General features: G+C 44.2%; 1 protein-coding gene across 1 annotated transcript in view; it reads right to left on the bottom strand.

Annotated features, from left to right (window-relative positions):
• The window catches only part of TTBK1 (tau tubulin kinase 1), a 557016-nt gene that overhangs the window by 492038 nt on the left and 38145 nt on the right, over positions 1 to 26833 (bottom strand). The gene's annotated exons all lie outside the window — the stretch shown is intronic.

Raw genomic sequence — 26833 nt, 5'->3', positions numbered from 1 at the left:
GATCATCAGTCTAATGTACACTGTATCTTATCTAAGTCTTCACTGATGTGGTCTCAGATTGCTTTTGGAACTGGCACCAAATTTTTTCCTGGGTTCAAGCTCATCTCATTCCTCTAACAGTGGTTCATTGATCAGGGATGTAAAACTGGCAAGTGGCTTTCCTCAACAAGAACAAACAGGAAGGCAACCTCATACTATACGTTTTTCCCAACTAATTTGGGTATGAAAATTTTTTAAAAATGTGAATGGGGCGCTCTAGGTCATATAGGGTTATAATATACAAATCTGAATAAATATATAATAAACAATTCAACGACAATCTATCATTGATAGTAATAGTGGATCAGAAAATTATTACAGTGTATATAATTATGTCTAAGGTGAGTATGGTTATGGAAGTCCCAAATAACAAAGGAGGGTGTATTGCAATGAACAACCCAATTTAGTAGTAACAGTCCAGGTAGCTGTCTGTGATAGGATAAAAGGCCAGGATCAGTAATCTGTAGGAAATGGAAAGAAACAGAAGCACCACATGACCTAGTAGTGTATGTACTTGTGTGAAGGTGCACATAAAATGTTTCACATTTGGTTTAGCACCCCTCTTGGTGCAAATAGCGCAGGCTGGAATCAAACAGTCATCCAGCAGACTGACCTCCGGTGTAACTCCAACTGTGATGGATCAGGATACTAAGTCCCAAAAGCACTGTGTGGAAAGGTGTAGGTGATGAAAAAATGGTATAGCAGCAAGTGGTAAGTGCTATATATACCAAATATATAATCAGTGCAACAAACAACACCTGTGGGGGGAGTCAACAAATTACAGGTGTCATGGTAGTGGCGTAGCGTGGGGGGGGGGGGCACGGGGCGGTTGCCCTGGGCGCATAACTCTTAGGGGCGCCATCTCCTTATCATGAGGTGCGCTCTCCACCTCTCCAGTCTCCACCACCTCTCTCACTGTCTCACATGCAGCGCCTGGAGGAAGTGATCATCATGGTGGTTTGTGCCTGCACTTTTCATTTCTACCTCTAGGTGTCACTGTTCCGTTATAGCTCAATGTAATTAGTTACTGCATTCCTCTCTAGACTTTTCTCCCCCTTCCTGAGCTCTAGTTCAGTGTGAGACATAGCAGCAGACCTGATATAGGTGAGTTGTGCAGACTCCCATACTTTATATTGTGCAGACTCTATATTGTGCAGACTCCCATACTTTATATTGTGCCGACTCCAATACTTTATATTGTGCAGACTCCCAAACTTTATATTGTGCAGACTCCCATACTCTCTATATTGTGCAAACTCCCATACTCTCTATATTGTGCAGACTCCCATACTCTCTATATTGTGCAGACTCCCATACTCTCTATATTGTGCAGACTCCCATACTCTCCATATTGTGCAGACTCCCATATTCTCCATATTGTGCAGACTCCCATACCTCTATATTGTGCAGACTCCCATTCTTTATATTGTGCAGACTCCCATACTCTATATTGTGCAGACTCCCATACTTTATATTGTGCAGACTCCCATAATTTATAGCTATAAGATGGTAATATATATATTTATACATGCAAGGTTCATCTTGTCTTTTTTATTTATATGTGTATTTTTTTTTCTCACATACTTTTTGTGATAACATTTTCAACTATTTCATAATCAGAGCACTGAAGAATTCTGAATTGGGGGGGCTGGGGGTACAATAGTGAGGAGGTACAGTGAGGTACAATACAGAGGTGACACAGTGAGGTACAATACAGAGGTGGTACAGTGAGGTGCTATAGTAAATCCCTACTGTACTGGTGGAAGAGACTCAATCAGTGCTAATGGGTTAGGGGCACAATGCTTGCCTTGCCCTGGGCGCTGACAAGCCATGCTACGTCACTGTTTCATGGTAACCAACTTAAACATTTTGTACATGTGTGTCACAATTCATGAAATGATGGATATATATGCTTCATTTAAACATATCCTTAAAATACATAAAATAATGCTAATTGATATATATATAGAAAAATATGTCAAAAACATCACTTGATCTCATAATAAAGCAAATGAAAATAAAAATAATACATCACCAAACTCATTCTATTATTAAAAAACTAAATTTATGCTTACCTGATAAATTTATTTCTCTTGTGGTGTATCCAGTCCACTGATTCATCCATTACTTGTGGGATATTTTCCTTCCCAACAGGAAGCTGCAAGAGGATCACCCACAGCAGAGCTGTCTATATAGCTCCTCCCCTAACTGCCCCCTCCCAGTCATTTGACCGAAGACAAGCAAGAGAAAGGAGAAACTATAGGGTGCAGTGGTGACTGTAGTTTAAAAATTAAAAAACACCTGCCTTAAAATGACAGGGCGGGCCGTGGACTGGATACACCACAAGAGAAATAAATTTATCAGGTAAGCATTAATTTAGTTTTCTCTTGTAAGGTGTATCCAGTCTACGGATTCATCCATTACTTGTGGGATACTAATACCAAAGCTATAGGACACGGATGAAGGGAGGTACAAGGCAGGCGCTTAAACGGAAGGCACCACTGCCTGTAAGACCTTTCTCCCAAAAATAGCCTCCGAAGAAGCAAAAGTATAAAATTTGTAGAATTTAGAAAAAGTATGAAGCGAAGACCAAGTCGCCGCCGTACAAATCTGTTTAACAGAAGCCTCATTTTTAAAGGCCCATGTGGAAGCCACCGCTCTAGTGGAATGAGCTGTAATTCTTTCAGGAGGCTGCTGGCCAGCAGTCTCATAAGCTAAGCGGATTATACTTCTTAACCAAAAAGAAAGAGAAGTTGCTGAAGCCTTTTGGCCTTTCCTCTGTCCAGAGTAGACAACAAACAATGCAGATGTTTGACGAAAATCTTTAGTAGCTTGTAAATAAAACTTTAAAGCACGAACCACGTCAAGATTGTGTAATAGACTTTCCTTCTTTGAAGAAGGATTAGGACACAGTGACGGAACAACAATCTCTTGATTGATATTCTTATTGGATACCAACTTAGGAAGAAACCCAGGTTTGGTACGCAAAACTACCTTATCTGCATGGAAGATCAGATAAGGGGAATCACACTGCACGGCAGATAACTCTGAAACTCTTCGAGCCGAAGAGATAGCTACCAAGAACAGAACTTTCCAAGATAAAAGCTTGATATCTATGGAATGCAGAGGTTCAAACGGAACCCCTTGAAGAACTTTAAGTACTAAATTTAAACTCCATGGCGGAGCAACAGGTTTAAACACAGGCTTGATTCTAACTAAAGCCTGACAAAACGCCTGAACGTCTGGAACATCCGCCAGACGCTTGTGCAAAAGAATAGACAGAGCAGAAATCTGTCCCTTTAAGGAACTAGCTGACAATCCCTTCTCCAATCCTTCTTGGAGAAAAGACAATATCCTGAGAATCCTGACTTTACTCCATGAGTAACCCTTGGATTCACACCAATGAAGATATTTACACCATATCTTATGATAGATTTTCCTGGTGACAGGCTTTCGAGCCTGAATTAAGGTATCAATGACCGACTCGGAAAAACCACGTTTTGACAAAATCAAGCGTTCAATCTCCAAGCAGTCAGACGCAGAGAAATTAGATTTGGATGTTTGAAGGGACCTTGAAGTAGAAGGTCCTGCCTCAGCGGCAGAGTCCAAGGTGGAAAGGATGACATGTCCACCAGATCTGCGTACCAAGTCCTGCGTGGCCACGCAGGAGCTATCAAAATCACCGAAGCTCTCTCCTGCTTGATCTTGGCAATCAGACGAGGGAGCAGAGGAAACGGTGGAAACACATAAGCCAGGTTGAAAGACCAAGGAGCTGCTAGAGCATCTATCAGCGCTGCCTTGGGATCCCTGGACCTGAACCCGTAACAAGGAAGCTTGGCGTTCTGACGAGACGCCATGAGATCCAGTTCTGGTTTGCCCCAAAGTTGAATCAACTGTGCAAACACCTCCGGATGGAGTTCCAACTCCCCCGGATTAAAAGTCTGTCGACTTAGAAAATCCGCCTCCCAGTTCTCTACTCCTGGGATATGGATAGCTGATAGATGGCAAGAGTGAACCTCTGCCCATAGAATTATTTTTGAAACCTCCAACATTGCTAGGGAACTCCTTGTTCCCCCTTGATGGTTGATGTAAGCTACAGTCGTGATGTTGTCCGACTGAAATCTGATGAACCTGACCCCAGCTAGCTGAGGCCAAACCTGAAGAGCATTGAATATCGCTCTTAGTTCCAGAATGTTTATCGGAAGGAGTGTCTCCTCCAGAAGGCTGGCATCTGTCGTTACTATTATCCAATCTGGCCTGCGGAAGGTCATACCCTTGGACAGATGGACCCGAGATAACCACCAGAGAAGAGAATCCCTGGTCTCTTGATCCAGATTTAGTAGAGGGGACAAATCTGTGTAATCCCCATTCCACTGACTGAGCATGCAGAGTTGCAGCGGTCTGAGATGTAGGCGGGCAAACGGCACTATGTCCATTGCCGCTACCATTAAGCCAATTACTTCCATACACTGAGCCACTGAAGGGCGAGAAGTAGAATAAAGAACACGGCAGGAATTTAGAAGTTTTGACAACCTGGCCTCTGTCAGGTAAATCTTAATTTCTACAGAATCTATCAGAGTTCCTAGGAAGGAAATTCTTGTGAGAGGGGATAGAGAACTCTTTTCTTCGTTCACTTTCCACCCATGCAACCTCAGAAATGCCAGAACAATGTCCGTGTGAGACCTGGCAAATTGAAAAGTCGATGCCTGTATTAGAATGTCGTCTGAGTAAGGGGCTACTACTATAGCCCGCGGCCTTAGGACCGCTAGAAGGGACCCTAGAACCTTTGTAAAGATTCTTGGTGCCGTGGCCAACCCGAAGGGAAGAGCCACAAACTGGTAGTGCCTGTATTGACCCTCCTGGATCATAGGAAGGATGGTTCGCATCTTGAAGGATGGGACTCTGAGAAATTTGTTTAAGATCTTGAGATCTAAGATTGGTCTGAATGTTCCCTCTTTCTTGGGAACAACAAACAGATTTGAATAAAAGCCCTGTCCTTGTTCCTCCTGCGGAACTGGGTGGATCACTCCCATAACTAGGAGGTCTTGAACACAATGTAAGAATGCTTCTCTCTTTATCTGGTTTGCAGATAAAAGTGAGAGATAAAATCTCCCTTTTGGGGGAGAGGTTTTGAATTCCAGAAGATAACCCTTGGACACAATTTTCAATGCCCAGGGATCCTGGACATCTCTTGCCCAAGTCTGGGCGAAGAGAGAGAGTCTGCCCCCTACTAGATCCATTTCCGGATCGGGGGCTGCTCCTTCATGCTGTCTTAGAGGCAGCAGCAGGCTTCTTGGCCTGTTTCCCCTTGTTCCAAGCCTGGTTAGGTCTCCAGACCGGCTTAGACTGGGCAAAAGTTCCCTCTTGTTTTGTGTTAGAGGAAGTTCAAGCTGCGCCACTCTTGAAGTTTCGAAAGGGCCGAAAACTAGACTGTTTGGTCCTTAATTTGTTGGACCTGTCTTGAGGAAGGGCGTGACCTTTTCCTCCAGTGATGTCAGAAATGATCTCCTTCAGTCCAGGCCCAAATAGGATCTGTACTTTGAAGGGAATGTTGAGAAGTTTAGACTTTGAAGTCACGTCAGCTGACCAGGATTTAAGCCATAGCGCCCTACGCGCCTGAATAGCAAAACCTGAATTTTTAGCCGTTAGCTTGGTTAAATGAACAACGGCGTCAGAAACAAATGAATTGGCTAGGTTAAGGGCGCTAAGCTTGTCAATAATATCTTCCAACGGGGTTTCAACCTGTAGAGCCTCCTCTAGGGACTTAAACCAGAAAGCAGCGGCAGCAGTGACTGGGACAATGCATGCAAGAGGCTGGAGAATAAAACCTTGTTGAATAAAACATTTTTTAAGGTAACCCTCTAATTTTTTATCCATTGGATCTAGAAAAGCACAACTGTCCTCGAATGGGATAGTGGTACGCTTAGCTAGAGTAGAAACTGCTCCCTCCACCTTAGGGACGGTCTGCCATAAGTCCTGTGTATCGGCGTCTATAGGACACATCTTTTTTAAAAACAGGAGGGGGAGAGAATGGCACACCTGGTCTATCCCATTCCTTAGTAATAATTTCAGAAAACCTTTTAGGGATTGGAAAAACATCAGTGTAAGTAGGTACTGCATAGTATTTATCCAATCTACATAATTTCTCTGGGACTACAATAGTGTCACAGTCGTCCAGAGTTGCTAAAACCTCCCTGAGCAATATGCGGAGGTGTTCAAGCTTAAATTTAAATGTAGACATATCAGAATCAGATTGAAGTATCTTCCCTGAATCAGAAAAATCACCCACAGATTGAAGCTCCCCTGCTTCAGCTTCATTATATTGTGAGGGTGTATCAGAGATAGCTACTAAAGCGTCAGAGAGCTCTGTATTTATTCTAGTCCCAGAGCTGTCTCGCTTTCCTTGCAATCCTGGCGGTTTAGATAATACCTCTGTAAGGGTATGATTCATAACTGCCGCCATGTCTTGCAAGGTATACGCAATGGGCGCGCTAGATGTACCCCTGAGCGGGATTTATAGGATCTGACACGTGGGGTGTAAAGGTGTATCCAGTCCACGGGTTCATCCATTACTTGTGAGATACCAATACCAAAGCTTTAGGACACGGATGAAGGGAAGGACAAGGAAGGAACTTAAACGGAAGGCACTACTCTGCCTGTAAGACCTGTCTCCCAAAAATAGCCTCCGAAGAAGCAAAAGTATTAAATTTGTAGAATTTAGAAAAAGTGTGAAGCGAAGACCAAATCGCCGCCTTACAAATCTGTTCAACAGAGGCCTCATTTTTAAAAGCCCATGTGGAAGCCACCGCTCTAGTGGAATGAGCTGTAATTCTTTCAGGAGGCTGCTGGCTAGCAGTCTCATAAGCTAAGCGGATTATGCTTCTCAGCCAAAAAGAAAGAGAAGTTGCCGAAGCCTTTTGGCCTCTCCTCTGTCCAGAGTAGACAACAAACAAAGCAGATGTTGAAGAAAATCCTTCGTAGCTTGTAAATAAAACTTTAAAGCACGAACCACATCAAGATTGTGTAAAAGACGTTCCTTCTTTGAGGAAGGATTAGGACATAATGAAGGAACAACAATCTCCTGATTGATGTTCTTATTAGATACTACCTTAGGAAGAAACCCAGGTTTGGTACGCAAAACTACCTTATCTGCATGGAAAATCAGATAAGGGGAATCACACTGTAAAGCAGACAACTCCGAAACTCTTTGAGCCGAGGAGATAGCTACCAGAAACAGAACTTTCCAAGATAAAAGTTGGATATCTATGGAATGCAAAGGTTCAAACGGAACCTCTTGAAGAACTTTAAGAACTAAATTTAAACTCTATGGCGGAGCAACAGGTTTAAACACAGGCTTAATTCTAACTAAAGCCTGACAAAACGCCTGAACGTCTGGAACCTCAGCCAGACGTTTGTGCAAAAGAATAGACAGAGCAGAAATCTGTCCCTTTAAGGAACTAGCAGACAATCCTTTCTCCAATCCCTCTTGGAGAAAGGATAAGATTCTAGGAATCCTGACTTTACTCCATGAGTAACCCTTGGATTCACACCAATGAAGATATTTACACCATATCTTATGATAGATTTTCCTGGTGACAGGCTTTCGAGCCTGAATTAAGGTATCAATGACCGACTCGGAAAAACCACGCTTTGATAGAATCAAGCGTTCAATCTCCAAGCAGTCAGACGCAGAGAAATTAGATTTGGATGTTTGAAAGGACCTTGAAGTAGAAGGTCCTGCCTCAGCGGCAGAGTCCATGGTGGAAAGGATGACATGTCCACCAGATCTGCATACCAAGTCCTGCGTGGCCACGCAGGAGCTATCAAAATCACCGAAGCTCTCTCCTGCTTGATCTTGGCAATCAGACGAAGGAGCAGAGGAAACGGTGGAAACACATAAGCCAGGCTGAAGGACCAGGGCGCTGCTAGAGCCTCTATCAGCGCTGCCTTGAGATCCCTGGACCTGGACCCGTAAAGAGGAAGCTTGGCGTTCTGACGAGATGCCATGAGATCCAGTTCTGGTTTGCCCCATAGTTGAATCAACTGGGCAAATACCTCCGGATGGAGCTCCCACTCCCCCGGATGAAAAGTCTGCCGACTTAGGAAATCCGCCTCCCAGTTCTCTACTCCTGGGATATGGATAGCTGATAGATGGCAAGAGTGAACCTCTGCCCATAGAATTATCTTTGAAACCTCCAACATCGCCAGGGTCTCCTTGTACCCCCCTGATGGTTGATATAGGCTACAGTCGTGATGTTGTCCGACTGAAATCTGATGAACCTGACCGCAGCTAGCTGAGGCCAAGCCTGAAGAGCATTGAATATCGCTCTTAGTTCCAGAATGTTTATCGGAAGCAGGGCTTCCTCCTGAGTCCACGAACCCTGAGCCTTCAGGGAGTTCCAGACTGCGACCCAGCCCAGAAGGCTGGCATCTGTCGTTACTATAGTCCATTCTGGCCTACGGAAGCTCATTCCCCTGGACAGATGGACCCGAGATAGCCACCAGAGAAGAGAATCCCTGGTCTCTTGATCCAGATTTAGCAGAGGGGACAAATCTGTGTAATCCCCATTCCACTGATGGAGCATGCAAAGTTGCAGTGGTCTGAGATGTAGGCGGGCAAACGGAACTATGTCCATTGCCTCTACCATTAAGCCGATTACTTCCATACACTGAGCCACTGACGGCTGAGAAGTGGAATAAAGAGCACGGCAGGAAGTTAGAAGCTTTGACAACCTGACCTCTGTCAGAAAAATCTTCATTTCTACTGAATCTATCAGAGTTCCTAGGAAGGCAACTCTTGTGAGAGGAGAGAGAGAACTCTTTTCTTCATTCACCTTCCACCCATGAGACCTCAGGAATGCCAGAACAATTTCCGTATGGGATTTGGAGATTTGAAAATTCGACGCCTGTATCAGAATGTCGTCTAGGTAAGGAGCCACCGCAATGCCTCGTGGCCTTAGAACCGCCAGTAGGGACCCTAGAACCTTCGTAAAGATTCTTGGTGCCGTGGCTAACCCGAAGGGAAGAGCCACAAACTGGTAATGCCTGTCTAGGAAGGCAAACCTGAGAAACCGATGATGATCTCTGTGTATTAGAATGTGGAGTTAAGCATCCTTTAAGTCCACGGTAGTCATATATTGACCCTCCTGGATCATAGGTAGAATGGTTCGAATAGTCTCCATCTTGAAGGATGGGACCCTGAGAAATTTGTTTAGGATCTTGACATCCAAGATTGGTCTGAAAGTTCCCTCTTTTTTGGGAACTATAAACAGATTTGAATAGAATCCTTGCCCCTGTTCCTCCCTTGGAACTGGGTGGATCACTCCCATAACCAGAAGGTCTTGAACGCAACGTAAGAATGCCTCTCTCTTTATCTGGTTTGCAGATAATTGTGAGAGATGAAATCTCCCCTTTGGAGATGAGGCTTTGAAATCCAGAAGATATCCCTGGGAAACAATCTCCAGAGCCCAGGGATCCTGGACGTCTCTTGCCCAAGCCAGGGCGAAGAGAGAAAGTCTGCCCCCAACTAGATCCGGTCCCGGATCGGGGGCTACTCATTCATGCTGTCTTAGAGGCAGCAGCAGGTTTTGTGGCCTGCTTTCCCCTTGTTCCAAGCCTGGTTAGGTCTCCAGACTGGTTTGGACTGGGCAAAATTTCCTTCTTGTTTTGCAGTAGAGGAAGTTGAAGCTGCGCCACTCTTGAAATATCGAAAGGAACAAAAATTAGTCTGTTTGGTCCTTAATTTGTTGGACCTATCCTGGGGAAGGGCGTGGCCTTTTCCTCCAGTAATATCAGAAATGATCTCCTTCAGTCCAGGCCCAAATAGGGTCTGCCCTTTGAAGGGGATGTTGAGAAGCTTAGCCTTTGAAGTAACGTCAGCTGACCAGGTTTTAAGCCATAGCGCCCTACGCGCCTTAATGGCAAAACCTGAATTCTTAGCCGTTAGCTTTGTTAAATGAAAAACGGCGTCAGAAATAAATTAATTGGCTAACTTAAGAGCTTTAAGCCTGTCTAGGATATCATCCAACGGGGTCTCCACCTGTAGAGCCTCTTCAATAGACTCGAACCAGAAAGCCGCTGCAGCAGTGACTGGGGCAATGCATGCAAGAGGCTGGAGAATAAAACCTTGTTGTATAAAGATTTTCTTAAGGAAACCCTCTAATTTTTTATCCATTGGATCTAGGAAAGTACAACTGTCCTCGACGGGGATAGTTGTACGCTTAGCTAGGGTAGAGACTGCTCCCTCCACCTTAAGAACCGTCTGCCACGAGTCCCGTGTAGCGGCATCTATGGGAAACATCTTTTTAAAAGCAGGAGGGGGAGAGAACGGTACACCTGGTCTATCCCATTCCTTCGTAATAATTTCTGAAAACCTCTTAGGGATTGGAAAAACATCAGTGTAAACAGGCACTGCAAAGTATTTGTCCATTTTACACAATTTCTCTGGGACTACAATGGTGTCACAGTCATCCAGAGTTGCTAAAACCTCCCTAAGCAACAAGCGGAGGTGTTCAAGCTTAAATTTAAATGCTGTCATTTCAGACTGAAGTAATGCCTTCCCTGAATCAGAAATGTCACCCACAGATAGAAGCTCTCCTGCTTCGGCTTCTGTACATTGTGAAGGTATATCAGACATAGCTACTAAAGCGTCAGAAAGCCCTGTATTTGTTCTAGCCCCAGAGCTGTCTCGCTTTCCTTGTAACCCTGGCAGTTTGGACAATACCTCTGTGAGGGTATGATTCATAACTGCCGCCATGTCTTGTAAGGTAAACGCATTGGACGCGCCAGATGTACTTGGCGTCACTTGCGCGGGAGATATAGGTTCTGACACATTGGGAGAGCTAGGTGGTTTAACCTCCCTTTTGTCAGTCTGAGAAACCTCTGGTGATAAATCTTTAAAACCCATAATATGGTCTTTATAACTTATAGAAAGGTCAGTGCATTTGGTACACATTCTAAGAGGGGGTTCCACAATGGCTTCTAAACATAATGAACAAGGAGTTTCCTCTATGTCAGACATGTTTAACAGACTAGCAATGAGACCAGCAAGCTTGGAAAACACTTTAATAAATGTGAAAAAGCAATTAAACAAAAACGGTACTGTGCCTTTAAGAGAAAAAAACTACCACATAAACTGCAAAACAGTGTTAAAAAGTAGTAAACTCTACGAAATTTTTACAGTGTGTATAAGAGACTAAAGCAGCATTGCACCCACTGGATGATTAACCCCTTAGGCCCCAAACCGGATTAGAAAAACGGTAAAACCGTTAAAAAACAGTCAAACACACTGACACAACCCTGCCCTTAAACACGGTTTTTGCAGGAAAAAAACCCTCTATAGTGGTCCTAGATGCCAGAGGACTCCTTTAGGGAAGCTGGATGTCTCAGTCTGAATATCAACTGCGCATAAAGTGTGCGAAAATAGGCCCCTCCCACCATGCACTCAATGTCAGAGGGCCTTAAAAAAGTACTCCTAGGAGTAATCTAACAAGCCATGTGGAAAACTAGGCCCCAAATAAAGATTTATCACCCTCAGAGAAAAAAGAATTTATGCTTACCTGATAAATTACTTTCTCTTACGGTGTATCCAGTCCACGGATTCATCCTTACTTGTGGGATATTCTCAATCCCTACAGGAAGTGGCAAAGAGAGCACACAGCAGAGCTGTCCATATAGCTCCCCTCAGGCTCCGCCCCCCCAGTCATTCGACCGATGGTTAGGAGAAAAAGGAGAAACCATAGGGTGCAGTGGTGACTGTAGTTTTACAAAATTAAAATTGAACCTGACTTAATTGTCAGGGCGGGCTGTAGACTAGATACACCGTAAGAGAAAGTAATTTATCAGGTAAGCATAAATTCTGTTTTCTCTTACATGGTGTATCCATTCCACGGATTCATCCTTACTTGTGGGATACCAATACCAAAGCTTTAGGACACGGATGAAGGGAGGGAACAAGTCAGGTAACCTAAACGGAAGGCCCCACTGCTTGCAAAACCTTTCTCCCAAAAATAGCCTCCGAAGAAGCAAAAGTATCGAATTTGTAAAATTTGGCAAATGTATGCAGTGAAGACCAAGTCGCTGCCTTACAGATCTGTTCAACAGAAGCCTCATTCTTGAAAGCCCATGTGGAAGCCACAGCTCTAGTGGAATGAGCTGTAATTCGTTCAGGAGGCTGCTGTCCAGCAGTCTCATAAGCCAATCGGATGATGCTTTTTAGCCAGAAGGAAAAAGAGGTAGCAGTCGCTTTCTGACCTCTCCTCTTACCAGAATAGACAACAAACAAAGATGATGTTTGTCTAAAATCTTTAGTTGCCTTTAAATAGAATTTTAAAGCATGAACCACATCAAGATTGTGTAACAGTCTTTCCTTCTTAGAAACTGGATTAGGACACAGAGAAGGAACAATAATTTCCTGGTTAATATTCTTATTAGAAACCACTTTTGGAAGGAAACCAGGTTTGGTATGCAAAACAACCTTATCTGCATGGAACACCAGATAGGGTGAATTACACTGCAAAGCAGACAATTCAGAAACCCTTCGAGCAGAAGAAATAGCTACCAAAAACAAAACTTTCCAAGATAATAACTTAATATCTATGTAATGCAAAGGTTCAAATGGAACCCCTTGAAGAACTGAAAGAACTAAATTTAGACTCCATGGAGGAGCCACAGGTTTGTAAACAGGCTTGATTCTAACTAAGGCCTGTGCAAACGCCTGAACGTCTGGTACAGCTGCCAGACGCTTGTGTAACAGGATAGACAGAGCAGATATCTGTCCCTTTAAGGAACTAGCTGACAAACCTTTCTCTAATCCTTCTTGGAGAAAAGACAATATCCTTGGAATCCTAACCTTACTCCACGAGTAACCCTTGGATTCACACCAACAAAGATATTTCCGCCATATCTTATGGTAAATTTTCCTGGTGACAGGCTTTCTGGCCTGTATCAGAGTATCTATAACTGATTCAGAGAACCCACGCTTAGCTAGAATTAAGCGTTCAATCTCCAAGCAGTCAGTTGCAGAGAAACTAGATTTGGATGCTTGAATGGACCTTGAATTAGAAGATCCTGCCTCGATGGCAGTTTCCATGGTGGAGCCGATGACATTTCCACTAGGTCTGCAAACCAAGTCCTGCGTGGCCACGCAGGCGATATCAGAATTACCGAAGCCTTCTCCTGTCTGATTCTGGCTACTAGCCGAGGGAGAAGAGGAAACGGTGGAAAGACATAAGCTAGACTGAATGACCAAGGCGCTACTAAAGCATCTATCAATGCCGCCTTGGGATCCCTGGATCTGGATCCGTAAAGGGGAAGTTTGGTGTTCTGACGGGACGCCATCAGATCCAATTCTGGAATGCCCCATAGCTGGGTCAGCTGAGCAAAAACCTCCGGGTGGAGTTCCCACTCCCCCGGATGGAAAGTCTGACGACTCAGAAAATCCGCCTCCCAGTTGTCTACTCCTGGGATGTGAATTGCAGATAGATGGCAGGAGTGATCCTCCGCCCATTTGATGATCTTGGTTACTTGCTTCATCGCTAGGGAACTCTTTGTTCCTCCCTGATGATTGATGTACGCTACAGTCGTGATGTTGTCCGACTGAAATCTGATGAATTTGGCCTCCGCTAGCGTACTGAATATCGCTCTCTGTTCCAAAATGTATATCGGGAAAAGAGATTCTTCCAGAGACCATAGACCCTGAGCTTTCAGGGAGTCCCAGACCGCACCCCAGCCTAACAGACTGGCATCGGTCGTGACAATGATCCACTTCGGTCTGCGGAAACTCATTCCCTGAGACAGGTGATCCTGAGATAACCACCAGAGAAGAGAGTCTCTGGTCTTCTGGTCCATTTGTATTTGAGGAGACAAATCTGCATAATCCCCATTCTACTGTTTGAGCATGCACAGTTGCAGTGGTCTTAGATGAATTCGGGCAAAAGGGACTACGTCCATTGCCGCAACCATTAAACCAATTACCTCCATGCACTGAGCCACAGAAGGCCGAGGAATGGAATGAAGAACTCGGCAAGTATTCAAAAGTTTTGACTTCCTGACCTCTGTCAGAAAGATTTTCATTTCTACCGAGTCTATTAGTGTTCCCAGGAAGGGAACCCTTGTGAGCGGGGACAGAGAACTTTTTTCTACGTTCACCTTCCACCCGTGAGACCTTAGAAAGGCCAGAACAATGTCCGTATGAGCCTTGGCTCTGTGAAAAGACGACGCCTGAATTAAGATGTCGTCTAGGTAAGGTGCTACTGCAATGCCCCGCGGTCTTAGTACCACTAGAAGGGACCCTAGCACCTTTGTGAAAATTCTGGGAGCGGTGGCTAACCCAAAAGGAATAGCCACGAACTGGTAATGCGTGTCCAGAAAGGCGAACCTTAGGAACTGATGATGATCTTTGTGGATAGGAATATGTAGGTACGCATCCTTTAGATCCACGGTAGTCATATATTGACCTTCCTGGATCATCGGCAAGATTGTCCGAATGGTTTCCATTTTGAAAGATGGAACTCTGAGGAATTTGTTTAGAATTTTTAGATCCAGGATTAGCCTGAAAGTTCCTTCCTTTTTGGGAACTACAAACAGGTTTGAGTAAAAGTCCAGTCCTTGTTCTGCAATTGGAACTGGGTGTATCACTCCCATCTTTAGAAGATCTTCTACACAGCGTAAGAACGCCTGTTTCTTTGTCTGGTCTGAAGACAAACGAGAAATGTGGAACCTTCCCCTTGGGGGAGAGTCCTTGAATTCTAGAAGATACCCCTGAGCAACAATTTCTAATGCCCAGGGATCTGGAACATCTCTTGCCCAAGCCTGAGCAAAGAGAGAAAGTCTGCCCCCTGCTAGATCCGGTCCCGGATCGGGGGCTACCCCTTCATGCTGTCTTGGCAGCAGGCGCAGGCTTCTTGGCCTGTTTACCCTTATTCCAGCCCTGCAAGGGTTTCCAGGTTGCTTTAGGCTGTGAAGCGTTACCCTCTTGCTTTGCGGCAGCAGAGGTTGAAGCAGGTCCGCTCCTGAAGTTGCGAAAGGAGCGAAAATAAGCCTTGTTTTTGGCCTTAAACGGTCTATCCTGCGGGAGGGCATGACCCTTCCCCCCCAGTGATATCCGCGATAATTTCTTTCAACTCGGGACCAAAAAGGGTCTTTCCCTTGAAAGGAATGTTTAGTAACTAAGTTTTGGACGACACGTCAGCCGACCATGATTTGAGCCAAAGCACTCTTCGCGCAATAATGTCAAAACCTGAATTTTTCGCCGCTAACTTAGCTAATTCGAAAGCGGCATCAGTGATAAAAGAATTAGCCAGCTTTAGAGCGTGAATTCTATCCATGACTTCGTCATATGAAGTCTCCCTCTGGAGCGACTCCTCCAGCGCCTCAAACCAAAAAGCTGCTGCAGTAGTTACAGGAATAATGCAGGCAATTGGCTGAAGAAGGAAACCTTGCTGAACAAACATTTTCTTCAGCAAACCTTCCAATTTTTTATCCATAGGGTCTTTAAAAGCACAACTGTCTTCTATAGGTATAGTTGTACGCTTAGCAAGTGTTGAAACTGCACCCTCTACCTTAGGGACCGTCTGCCATGCGTCCCGCCTGGGGTCATTTATGGGGAACATTTTCTTAAAGATAGGGGGGGGAACAAAAGGTACACCTGGTCTCTCCCACTCCCTAGTCACAATATCCGCCACCCTCTTCGGGATCGGAAACGCATCAGTGTATACAGGGACCTCTAAAAACCTGTCCATTTTACACAATTTTTCTGGGACCACCATGGGGTCACAATCATCCAGCGTAGCTAAAACCTCCTTAAGCAGGACACGGAGGTGTTCCAGCTTAAATTTAAAAGCTAAGGAATCTGAATCTGCCCGCTGAGAAACTTTTCCTGTGTCAGAAATTTCTCCCTCTGACAGACCATCCCTCACTGCCACTTCAGAGTGTTGTGAGGGTACCACAGACAAATCATCCAAAGCTTCTGATTGCTCATCCTCTGTTCTTAAAACTGAGCTATCACACTTTTTTGGAAAAACTGGCAGTTTGGATAGAAATGCCGCAAGGGAATTATCCATGACTGCTGCTAATTGTTGCAATGTAATAGGGCACAATGCGCTAGAGGTACTAGGCAACGCTTGCGCGGGCGTAACTGGTGTCGACACATTGGGAGAGGAAGGGGGACTATCCTCATTACCTTCCGTTAAAGAATCATCTTGGGCTACATTTTTAAGTGTCACTGCATGGTCATTAAAATGTTTAGATACCTTAGCACACTTTAAACACAAATGCAATGGGGGTACCGCCATGGCTTTTAAACACATAGAACAATAAACACATAGAACAAGGTCTATCTGTAGGCTCAGACATGTTAGACAGACTTAGATAGCACTCAAATACAGAAAAATACACTTTTTGAAAAAACGTTACTGTGCCTTTAAATAATAAAAAGCACACACTTTTTTACCAAATCTCAAAAAAACATCCGATCTTTATGAAATTTACACCATATGATCCTAATGCTTTGAAACGATTGCACACCAAGTTTCAAGCCAATTAACCCCTTATTGCCCAAACCGGAGCAAATTGAAGCTGGCCACCGGTTTAACACACTACAGCATGATGCCACAGTCTCTGCTGTGGCCCTACCTTCCTTGGGGATTAATTTTTGGAATGAAAATAAGCCTCCCTGTAGTCCTCCTGCAATCTCTGGACTCTACATGTGAAGCTGCATGAAGCTGTCTTGCAAAAGAACTGCACAACTGAGGCGCGAAAATTAGGCCCTCTCCCTCTTCACTCTGGAGTTGTGGGGCCTTCCTAAGCCAAATTAGGTGTCTAAAATTATGCCAGGCGTATAAAACCCCTAAAAAGTGTTCCAAACATGATAAACACTTGTGCAAACATCAGATTATAATAAAAAATAATCGATTTTCCCCATAACAGTGTCCACCAGGGATTTAAGCCCTTTTAACTAAGCCATCCTTCTATACTGAGTCTCAGAATATGGCTTACCTTCCCACATGGTGATTTCTGTCAGTCTTCTAGCATTACCAAGTGTTGTTAGAAAAAAAGTGACTGAGCATACCTTAAGCAGTTAAGCCTGCAAACTGTTCCCCCCAACTGAAGTTCTCCGGTACTCAACAGTCCTGTGTGGGAACAGCAATGGATTTTAGTTACAACATGCTAAAATCTTTTTCCTCTCAGCAGAAATCTTCATCACTTTCTGCCTCAGAGTAAATAGTACAAACCGGCACTATTTTAAAATAACAAACTCTTGATTGAAGAAATAAAAACTACAAATCTAACACCACATACTCTTTACCCTCCCGTGGAGATGCTACTTGTTAGAGCGGCAAAGAGAATGACTGGGGGGCGGAGCCTGAGGGGAGCTATATGGACAGCTCTGCTGTGTGCTCTCTTTGCCACTTCCTGTAGGGATTGAGAATATCCCACAAGTAAGGATGAATCCGTGGACTGGATACACCATGTAAGAGAAAAAACGTTTTTTTCTGTAAGTTATGCAAACGTTTTTATACTAAGTAATATGAGAGTTAACATGAATATTACCCTTATCTTGTAAGCATGATCCCAGTCGTTGTTAAATCACTGTATCAGGCTTACTTCAAATATACCAGGCACTGTCAGCATTTTCTAGACCTTATCATCTTTCTAGAAAAAAATATACTGAACATACCTCAAAGCAGGTGATCTGCAAACCGTCCCCCCAACTGAAGTTTTCTTTCCATACTCTTCAGTTATGTGTGAGAACAGCAATGGACCTTAGTTACAAACCGCTAAGATCATCAACCTCTAGGCAGATTCTTCTTCCAATTTCTGCCTGAGTGTAAAACAGTAAACAACGGTACCGTTTAAAAATAAACTCTTGATTGAAGGTAAAAACTACACTAAGTCACCACATATCTCTTGATACTTCCTTTCTTGTTGAGAGTTGCAAGAGAATGATTGGGGGTGGCAGTTAGGGGAGGAGCTATATAGACAGCTCTGCTGTGGGTGTCCTCTTGCAACTTCCTGTTGGGAAGGAGAATATCCCACAAGTAATGGATGAACCCGTGGACTGGATACACCTTTACAAGAGAAAACGTCAACATTTCATATATGTGCTTAAAATAACATAGTGAGGTTGAGACTCATGGTGGAAATGAAAAACAAACTAGTTAATAAGCTTTTTATAAAAGCAATATCATGTCGTCTATGATGCTAGTTACTTTGAGCAGTCCAAGTGAACAGAGAAACCGGAAGAGTGAAAAAGTGTTGTTGAGAATAGATCAACTTATTTTGAAAGAAGAAATACGGTAAAACGGCTGAAAATATTTATTAATATACTTGATACTTATGATACTTACTGTGTGTAAATATAAGTGACGATAAAACTAACGCTGTTCATGGTTAATAGAAACCTTACTAACACACATCTCCAGCAGGGGACAGAACTTATGTACAATGCTATGTCTATTCTATTATAACAAGGTTACTGTGGTCGCAGCTGCTTTAGAGACATGATTAGGTCGTAATTTCATATGTTTATGTTTAAAAGAAATGTTCTTTAGACAATGTAAATGCTGATGAAAAAATTGAAATGTAACCGTCCCTTCTCCCAAATTGTCCCCATAAGTACTAGAGCAGACTCAAAAAATCTATCTTGCATAAGATATTTAGCAATAGTTAATTACTATTAAAGATTGTAAGAATACCAGAACAAGGATTAAAGTCACTTTGACCCTTAGTATTAAAAATGTGCGCCAGGAGATGCAGGCACCATGCGCCTCACCTTATGTATCATTTTTACAATAGTACCACCTTCAGATACTACCACTATACACACACTTCATTTCAATCAAACTTTACAGAACAGAACTGAGGATACAACCCTCGTATATTACAACTTCCCTTTTGTCATCCATTACAGACTTTCAGATTTAACATCAGCAGCATACTTATCGCCATATGCACTAGCTGATTAGTCCTTCGTCTAGTATCATACTAAACAGACTATTTTTCAATTGTGTTGTTTTTATACTAACGAAGGATAGTATTTAACAATCTTCATATTTCCTTACTTTACTTTCTCAAACTCTACCTTAATCTCAGATCTCCCTCCCCCCTTCCCCTTTTTTTTTTTATAAATGACATCAACAAACCAACGCTTAACTTTCACATCACTTAACACTAAAGGACTTAATGCCCCTGAGAAACACCCCATGGAAATCAGAGAACTTTCTGTTACGGTACCAACAGTGTACCAAGGGTTAATACCAGGGAACAACGTCCTGCATAGGGAATCAGCAATTCACAAATCAGCCAGTTTTCAGGTTTAAACAGAATATATGCTTTATTTGAAGGCAGCACACAGATTTATACACCCTGGCTTCAGGTTACAAAGGGCATTGGTTTAACAGTAAAGCAAACATATGAACAATGCATCAAACAATTGTCTATTCACAGGTAAAACAGATTAACATATTAAGTTAATTAACTAGGGAAGAACGTTTACTCAGACAATCTGATGTTGGGCAGTCTAGTTAACATAATCACACAAGGACACAATCAGTTTACCCAGACAGACTCCTGAGACACAATCAGATCTTAAACATACATAGAATACATCTTATTACAGAATATAGGAACAGTTCTTATTAGCTATAAAGTCTTTTATGCCCACTTTGCTTATAGAGTCACAATTGCTCCCACAAGGGGCACTCACACCCTGTACCCATCCTGTATTTATGGATACAGGGTGACATAGACATAAGACAGAGGTATGAAAGTACATGGGGTGTCCAGCATATAAAATTCCATATTTCCATGCAGTCTCTGGGTATCCTTAAGCCCATGTACCTCCAGCCCAAAGAATGTTCCATAACAGGCCCTCCAATGTACAGTGGCGAGATTGGTTTTGTCACATCTCTCCCCTTTTCCAAACAGACTAACAGGGTATCTGACCTCCTGCCGGTCAGTGCCCTGGTTAGTCCAGCAACCCACCCATAAAACACAATTAGTAGTACAGCCCACCCACAATAAATGGTTACTACACCTGAGTACGGGGAAAACTTGTCCATGTCCAGGTGCCTCACCACAGCTGTGTGGGGGACTGGTACGCTGAATTGGTGGGTTGCGAGGTGGGCAGAGACCAGCTGTACTCTGCCCGGGTGCCAGCACTACCATGGAAGTAGCCTGGTGGGAGCCTGGTTGCTGGAGGGGAAGACCGACTGTCTCCCCTTCGGATACATAGCTGTGCTGCTGGAGGGGGAGACCAATCGTCTCCCCTTTGGCTAAACAGCCGTGTTGCTGGGGGACAGGACCATCAAACTCCTCTCCCTCTGGTTTGTCATGCTCGGCTGTCCAGGGTATATACTGTGGCATATACCACCAGAGCGCCTGGTAGGCATGTCAGTTTGCTGGGACAATCCATCTGTATTCCCGTTATGAGAGAGAATTCCTGTCCATACAAACAAGGGTTCAAATTCCTCAGTGCCCAGACCAGGGCCAAACAGTCCTTCAAAATCCCATCAGCTTCTTTACGAGTTTTCTGTACCTGCTCTTTATAGGTATCCACAATCCCTTCATACTGACATAGGGTGCCCTTGAGTTGCTGCACCTCACTATGAGCCAGCGTCAGCTTCTCCTCCAGTGTCACTAAGTTTGTCTTTAATGTTTCATGTTCCACTCTCAAGCTGGTGTTTTCTGCAGTTTGTCGGTGCAGCTTGTCTAGCAGAGATTCCTGTTCTAAACGTGCTTTTTCCTCTGCGCTCCTCTTCTCCTTCATCAGCGCATTGTAACGGGACCTCCACATATCAATAGCGGATAGAGATTTACTGAGCTCAGCGTCCTGGGGCTTAGCAGCAGGTGGGTCAGTCTCTGCTGCACGGATCTGGGCACGGGTAGTCACAGAGTTAACATCAGCGGGACCCATAGGAGCGTAGGCAGAAACAAGGGGGGCCAAGTCATTTCCAAGAAGAACATCAGCAGGTAAGTCCTTCTTGACCCCCACATTCACAGGTCTAGCGCCCACTCCCCAATCCAAATGTACCCTGGCAACAGGTAGGCTGAACACATCGCCCCCTGCTACCCTCACAGCCACAGTGTCTCCAGTGTACTGTTTCTCAGACACCAAGTTCTTTTGAAGCAAGGTCATGGTAGCACCAGTATCCCGTAGACCACTGACCTTCTTCCCATTCACTTTAACCAGTTGCCGGTTATTCCGGTGGGCAGCTTGCACAAGGTCTGCCTCATGTAGGATGCTCCAGCATTCTTGCGCCTCTACGTAGCGGGCCGCAGGCTGAGGATTACGTGGGATTCCGCCGGCGGGTCTTCTCCAGGACTGCGCTTGGTTCGCTGCGTTTAGGGGACACTCTGGTCTTTTGTGCCCTAGTTGCTTACATCTAAAGCACCGAATAGGTTGTGAGTAGCCCCGCGAATTGAACAGGGCTCTCTGAGGGTAGTTCGTGGCCGGAGGCCGTGTGGTATAGCGGTGCGCCGGGGTTTGGTAACTGGCAGCTGCTGGGGTGACTGGGGGTCTGTACTCCACTCTAGCAGGGGGCTTAGTGGTAGCAATGTCCAGTTTGCGGGCATCCGTATACTCATCTGCCAAGCGAGCCGCTTCCTGCAGGGTGGAGGGTTTACGGTCCCGAACCCACTCTCGAACTCCTGCGGGTAATTTGTCGAAGCAATGTTCCAACAGGAATAGCTGCAGCACCTCTTCCCCAGATATGGCTTGGCACCCCGCTATCCAGTGAGCTGCTGTGCGGTGCACCTTACATGCCCACTCAAGGTAGGAATCTCCAGCTAATTTAACAGTGTCTCTGAACCGTCTCCGGTATGCCTCCGGTGTAACCGCATACCTGGAGAGCAGAGCCTCTTTTACAGTATTATAATCCCTGACTTCCTCATCTGGAATGGCCCGAAAAGCCTCTCTGGCCCGGCCGGATAATTTTCCAGATAATATCGTGACCCAGTCCTCTGCGGGTACCTTGTGTAGTGCACATTGCCTCTCAAAATCCGCAAGGTACCCATCAATCTCTCCTTCTGTTTCCAGGAAGTTTTTAAAAGCTGCAAAATTTACTTTTCTCTTTTCCATCTTAGTCAGTATTGTAATAATCCCCCTCTTCCTGAGGTTACTGGCTTGTGTAGTTGCTCTTCTGGGCGATAAGGTTCATTCCGTCGCTGCCACCAATGTTACGGTACCAACAGTGTACCAAGGGTTAATACCAGGGAACAACGTCCTGCATAGGGAATCAGCAATTCACAAATCAGCCAGTTTTCAGGTTTAAACAGAATATATGCTTTATTTGAAGGCAGCACACAGATTTATACACCCTGGCTTCAGGTTACAAAGGGCATTGGTTTAACAGTAAAGCAAACATATGAACAATGCATCAAACAATTGTCTATTCACAGGTAAAACAGATTAACATATTAAGTTAATTAACTAGGGAAGAACGTTTACTCAGACAATCTGATGTTGGGCAGTCTAGTTAACATAATCACACAAGGACACAATCAGTTTACCCAGACAGACTCCTGAGACACAATCAGATCTTAAACATACATAGAATACATCTTATTACAGAATATAGGAACAGTTCTTATTAGCTATAAAGTCTTTTATGCCCACTTTGCTTATAGAGTCACAATTGCTCCCACAAGGGGCACTCACACCCTGTACCCATCCTGTATTTATGGATACAGGGTGACATAGACATAAGACAGAGGTATGAAAGTACATGGGGTGTCCAGCATATAAAATTCCATATTTCCATGCAGTCTCTGGGTATCCTTAAGCCCATGTACCTCCAGCCCAAAGAATGTTCCATAACAGGCCCTCCAATGTACAGTGGCGAGATTGGTTTTGTCACACTTTCTAAATTGAAAAGTGATGTGGTCTTTTTACAGGAGACCCATTTCAAAAGGGGCAGGGAACCACGATGGTCTAACCATAAATATTCACTGAGCTACTTTGCTTCAGGCCCAAGCAAAAAAATGGAGTTGGTATAGTATTCAAACACTGTATCCCCTTCCTAATTATACAGGAAGAAAAAGATCCTGAAGGCAGATATATTATTCTCGTAGGTACATTATTAGTCAATGTGTATTCTCCCAACATTCAACAACACATCTTTATTAAACCCATCATTAATAAAATCCTAGATCTCAGAAAGGGAAATCCTAGGGGGTGACAAACATACAGCTGGATCCAATTCAGGAGATTTCCAGAGGCAGGTCAGCAGTTTCAAACTATAAACAGGTTAACAAAAGCCTGTTCTACATCCAATAACCCAAAACTTTACTTTCTATTCGCACTCCCACCAGACCTACTCTCGCATAGACTATTTTATGGTTGACCAGATCAGTTTAGCCTCGCTGCAGACTGCAGATATACATCAAATCACTTGGTCAGATCACGCACCAATCCATTGCACACTGACATGGGAATCAGTGCCAGCTAGACCTTTCATGTGGAGATTAGACGATTACATCCTAGACAACCCACTAGTGAAATTAGATATAGAAAAAGCTCTAGAGGAGTACTTTGCATTAAACACCTCACTTGACATGGCTAACACAACCATCTGGAAAGCACATAAATGCGTCATTAGGGCCGCACTCATACAACAGAGAGCAAAATTACTCAAACAACATATAATAAAATACAACAATCTTCTATTACAAATTAAAATGTTAGAAGCCAATTATAAAAAAGACCCCACCCAGCTCAAAGTATTAATAGAATTACAACAAGCTAGAGAGGATGTTAAGAACATACTAAAAGAAGAGCATCAGAGAAATGTTTTTCGCCTGAAACAACTATACTACGAGAATAGTGATAAAACAGGGAAACTACTGGCTAGGGCCGTGAAACGCAAACAATTTAAATCTCACATTCATAACATGACTGATAACAAAGGCAAATCACAGACTGACTCACCTGCCATAGCAGAAACATTTCACACTTACTAAAGCTCGTTATATAATATTAAGAAAGCAAAACCTCATACTGCCCAAGAACATCACAATATTTAAAAGTATATACAAGATGCACATCTATTAACCCTAACACAGGAAGAAGCCTCTTCACTGGAGGAGTCCTTCTTGGCTAAAGAGGTAGCAATGGTTATTAAAGATATGCCAGGAGGGAAAAGCCCGGGACCAGGCGGTTTTAGTGTTAACTATTATAAACAGTATCTCCCAATCATAGCTCCACAACTGGCCAAGTTATTCAATACTTTTGAGGGCTCTAATGGCTTTCCTCCCTCAATGCTTTTAGCCCATGTCACAGTTCTACCCAAACCAGGAAAAAAGCCAAATAAACCAGAAAACTTTAGGCCTATATCACTTCTAAATGTAGACGTGAAGGTCTTCGTGAAAATTCTAGCCAAACGCCTGAATAATTTACTCCCCAAGGTAATTTCACCTGACCAGGTGGGATTCATACCCGGATGGGAAGCCCGGGACAGCACGATAAAAACTATCCAACTTATATCACATGCGAATGCCAAACAGATACCCATGCTACTCATCTCAACAGATGCGGAGAAGGCATTTGACAGGGTGGCCTGGGATTTTCTCAGGACCACTCTGTCACATATGCACTTTGGCACAAAATTTATAAACAATGTCTTCTCCCTATATACTCAACCTTCGACTCAGGTGAAGGTTAATGGGATACTATCAAAACCATTCCAAATTTCTAATGGGACGCAGCAGGGATGTCCCCTATCGCCGCTTCTGTTTGCCCTATCTGTAGAGGTCCTGGCCCAAAAAATTATGCTTACCTGATAATTTCATTTCCATCGAGGGGAGGAGAGTCCATGGCTTCATTCATTAATATTGGGAATTAAGAACCTGGCCACCAGGAGGAGGGAAAGATACACCAGCCATAGGCTTAAATACCTCCCTCACTTCCCTCATCCCCCAGTCATTCTGCCGAGGGAACCAGGAACAGTAGGAGAAATATCAGGGTAAAAAAGGTGCCAGAAGATTAATAAATTTAGGGTCGCAAAACGGAGATACGGGCGGGAGCCGTGGACTCTCTTCCCCTCAATGGAAATGAAATTATCAGGTAAGCATAATTTATGTTTTCCATCTAAAGGGGAGGAGAGTCCACGGCTTCATTCATTACTAATGGGAACATATACCCAAGCTCTAGAGGACACTGAATGAAACTGGGAGGGTAAAAGGCGGACCCTAATCTGAGGGCACCACAGCCTGCAAAACCTTCCTCCCAAAAACAGCTTCCGCAGAAGCAAAAACGTCAAATTTGCAAACCTTTGTAAAAGTGTGTAAGGAGGACCAGGTAGCCGCCTTACAATTTTGCTCCATAGAGGCCTTATTCTTGAAGGCCCAAGACGAAGCCACAGTTTTAGCTGAATGAGCCGTGATCCTCTGAGGAGGCTTATGTCCTGCTGTCTCATAAGCCAAGCGAATCAAGTTCCTCAACCAAAAGGACAAAGAAGTAGCAGAGGTCCTTTGCCCCTTGCGCTTTCCAGAATACACCAGAAAGCGATGTAGACTGTCTGAAATCCTTTGTAGCCTGAAGATAGAACTTCAAGGCACGAACCACATCCAGGTTATGAAGTAACCTCTCCTTTGAAGAAGAAGGGTTAGGACACAAAGAAGGAACAACTATTTCCTGATTAATGTTAGACACCACCTTCGGAAGAAACCCCAACCCAGTGCGAAATACAGCATTATCCGCATGAAACACCAGATAAGGAGGATCACATTGCAAGGCAGCAAGTTCAGATACTCTGCGTGCTGATGCAATAGCTAACAGGAAGAGAACCTTCCAGGACAGAATCTTAATGTCTATGGAATGCATAGGTTCAAATGGAACCCTCTGCAAAACCTTAAGGACTAAGTTTAAGCTCCAAGGAGGAGCCGACTGTCTAAAGACAGGCCTGATTCTAGACAGAGCCTGAAAAAAGACTGAATGTGAGGGAGCTCAGCGACAAAACTGATAATGCAGAAATCTGTCCCTTTAAGAAACTAGCAGAAAGACCCTTCTCCAAACCATCTTGGAGAAAGGACAGAATCCTGGATACCTTTGCCTTATGCCAAGGATATCCATGCTTCTCACACCAGGACAAGTAAGTCCTCCACACCTTATGGTAGATGCGAAGAGTAACTGGCTTCCTTGTCTGAATTAGAGTATCAATCACACTTTCAGAAAAGCCTCTCTTGGCTAAGACTTGGCGTTCAATCTCCATGCAGTCAGTCTCAGAGAATCTAGATTTTGATGCTGAAAGGGGCCCTGTGACAGCAGATCCCTGCGACAGGGTAACCTCCACGGCGGAGAGGATGACATCCCTACCGCAAAACCACGTCCTCCTGTTTGATGCGTGCCACTATGTGAGGTAGAAGTGGTAACGGAGGAAAATGTAAGCTAGGCTGAATCCCCAAGGAACCACTACGGCATCTATCAGCTCTGACTGGGGATCCCTGGACCTCGACCCGTATCGAGGTAGTTTGCAATTGAGTCTGGATGCCATGAGATCTATCTCCGGCGTTCCCCATCTTTGACAAATCTCCGCAAACACTTCAGGGTGAAGAGACCATTCCCTCGGATGGATGCACTGTCTGCTGAGAAAGTCTGCTTCCCAGTTGTCCACAACCGGAATGTGAATCGCTGAGAGCGAGCAGTTGTGGGATTCCACGCACTCCAGAATCCGAGACACCTCTCTCATCGCGAGGGAGCTCCTCGTACCCCCCTGATGGTTGATGTAAGTCACCGACATATTGTTGTCGGTCTGGAATCTGATGAAACTGACCGACCCCAGAGAAGGCCAAGCCTTTA

This window comes from Bombina bombina, chromosome 4, assembly GCF_027579735.1.
Source record: "Bombina bombina isolate aBomBom1 chromosome 4, aBomBom1.pri, whole genome shotgun sequence".
NCBI lineage: Eukaryota > Metazoa > Chordata > Amphibia > Anura > Bombinatoridae > Bombina > Bombina bombina.
The sequence above is the reverse complement of the archived record's forward strand: the minus strand, read 5'-3'. Positions and strand labels throughout refer to the sequence as shown.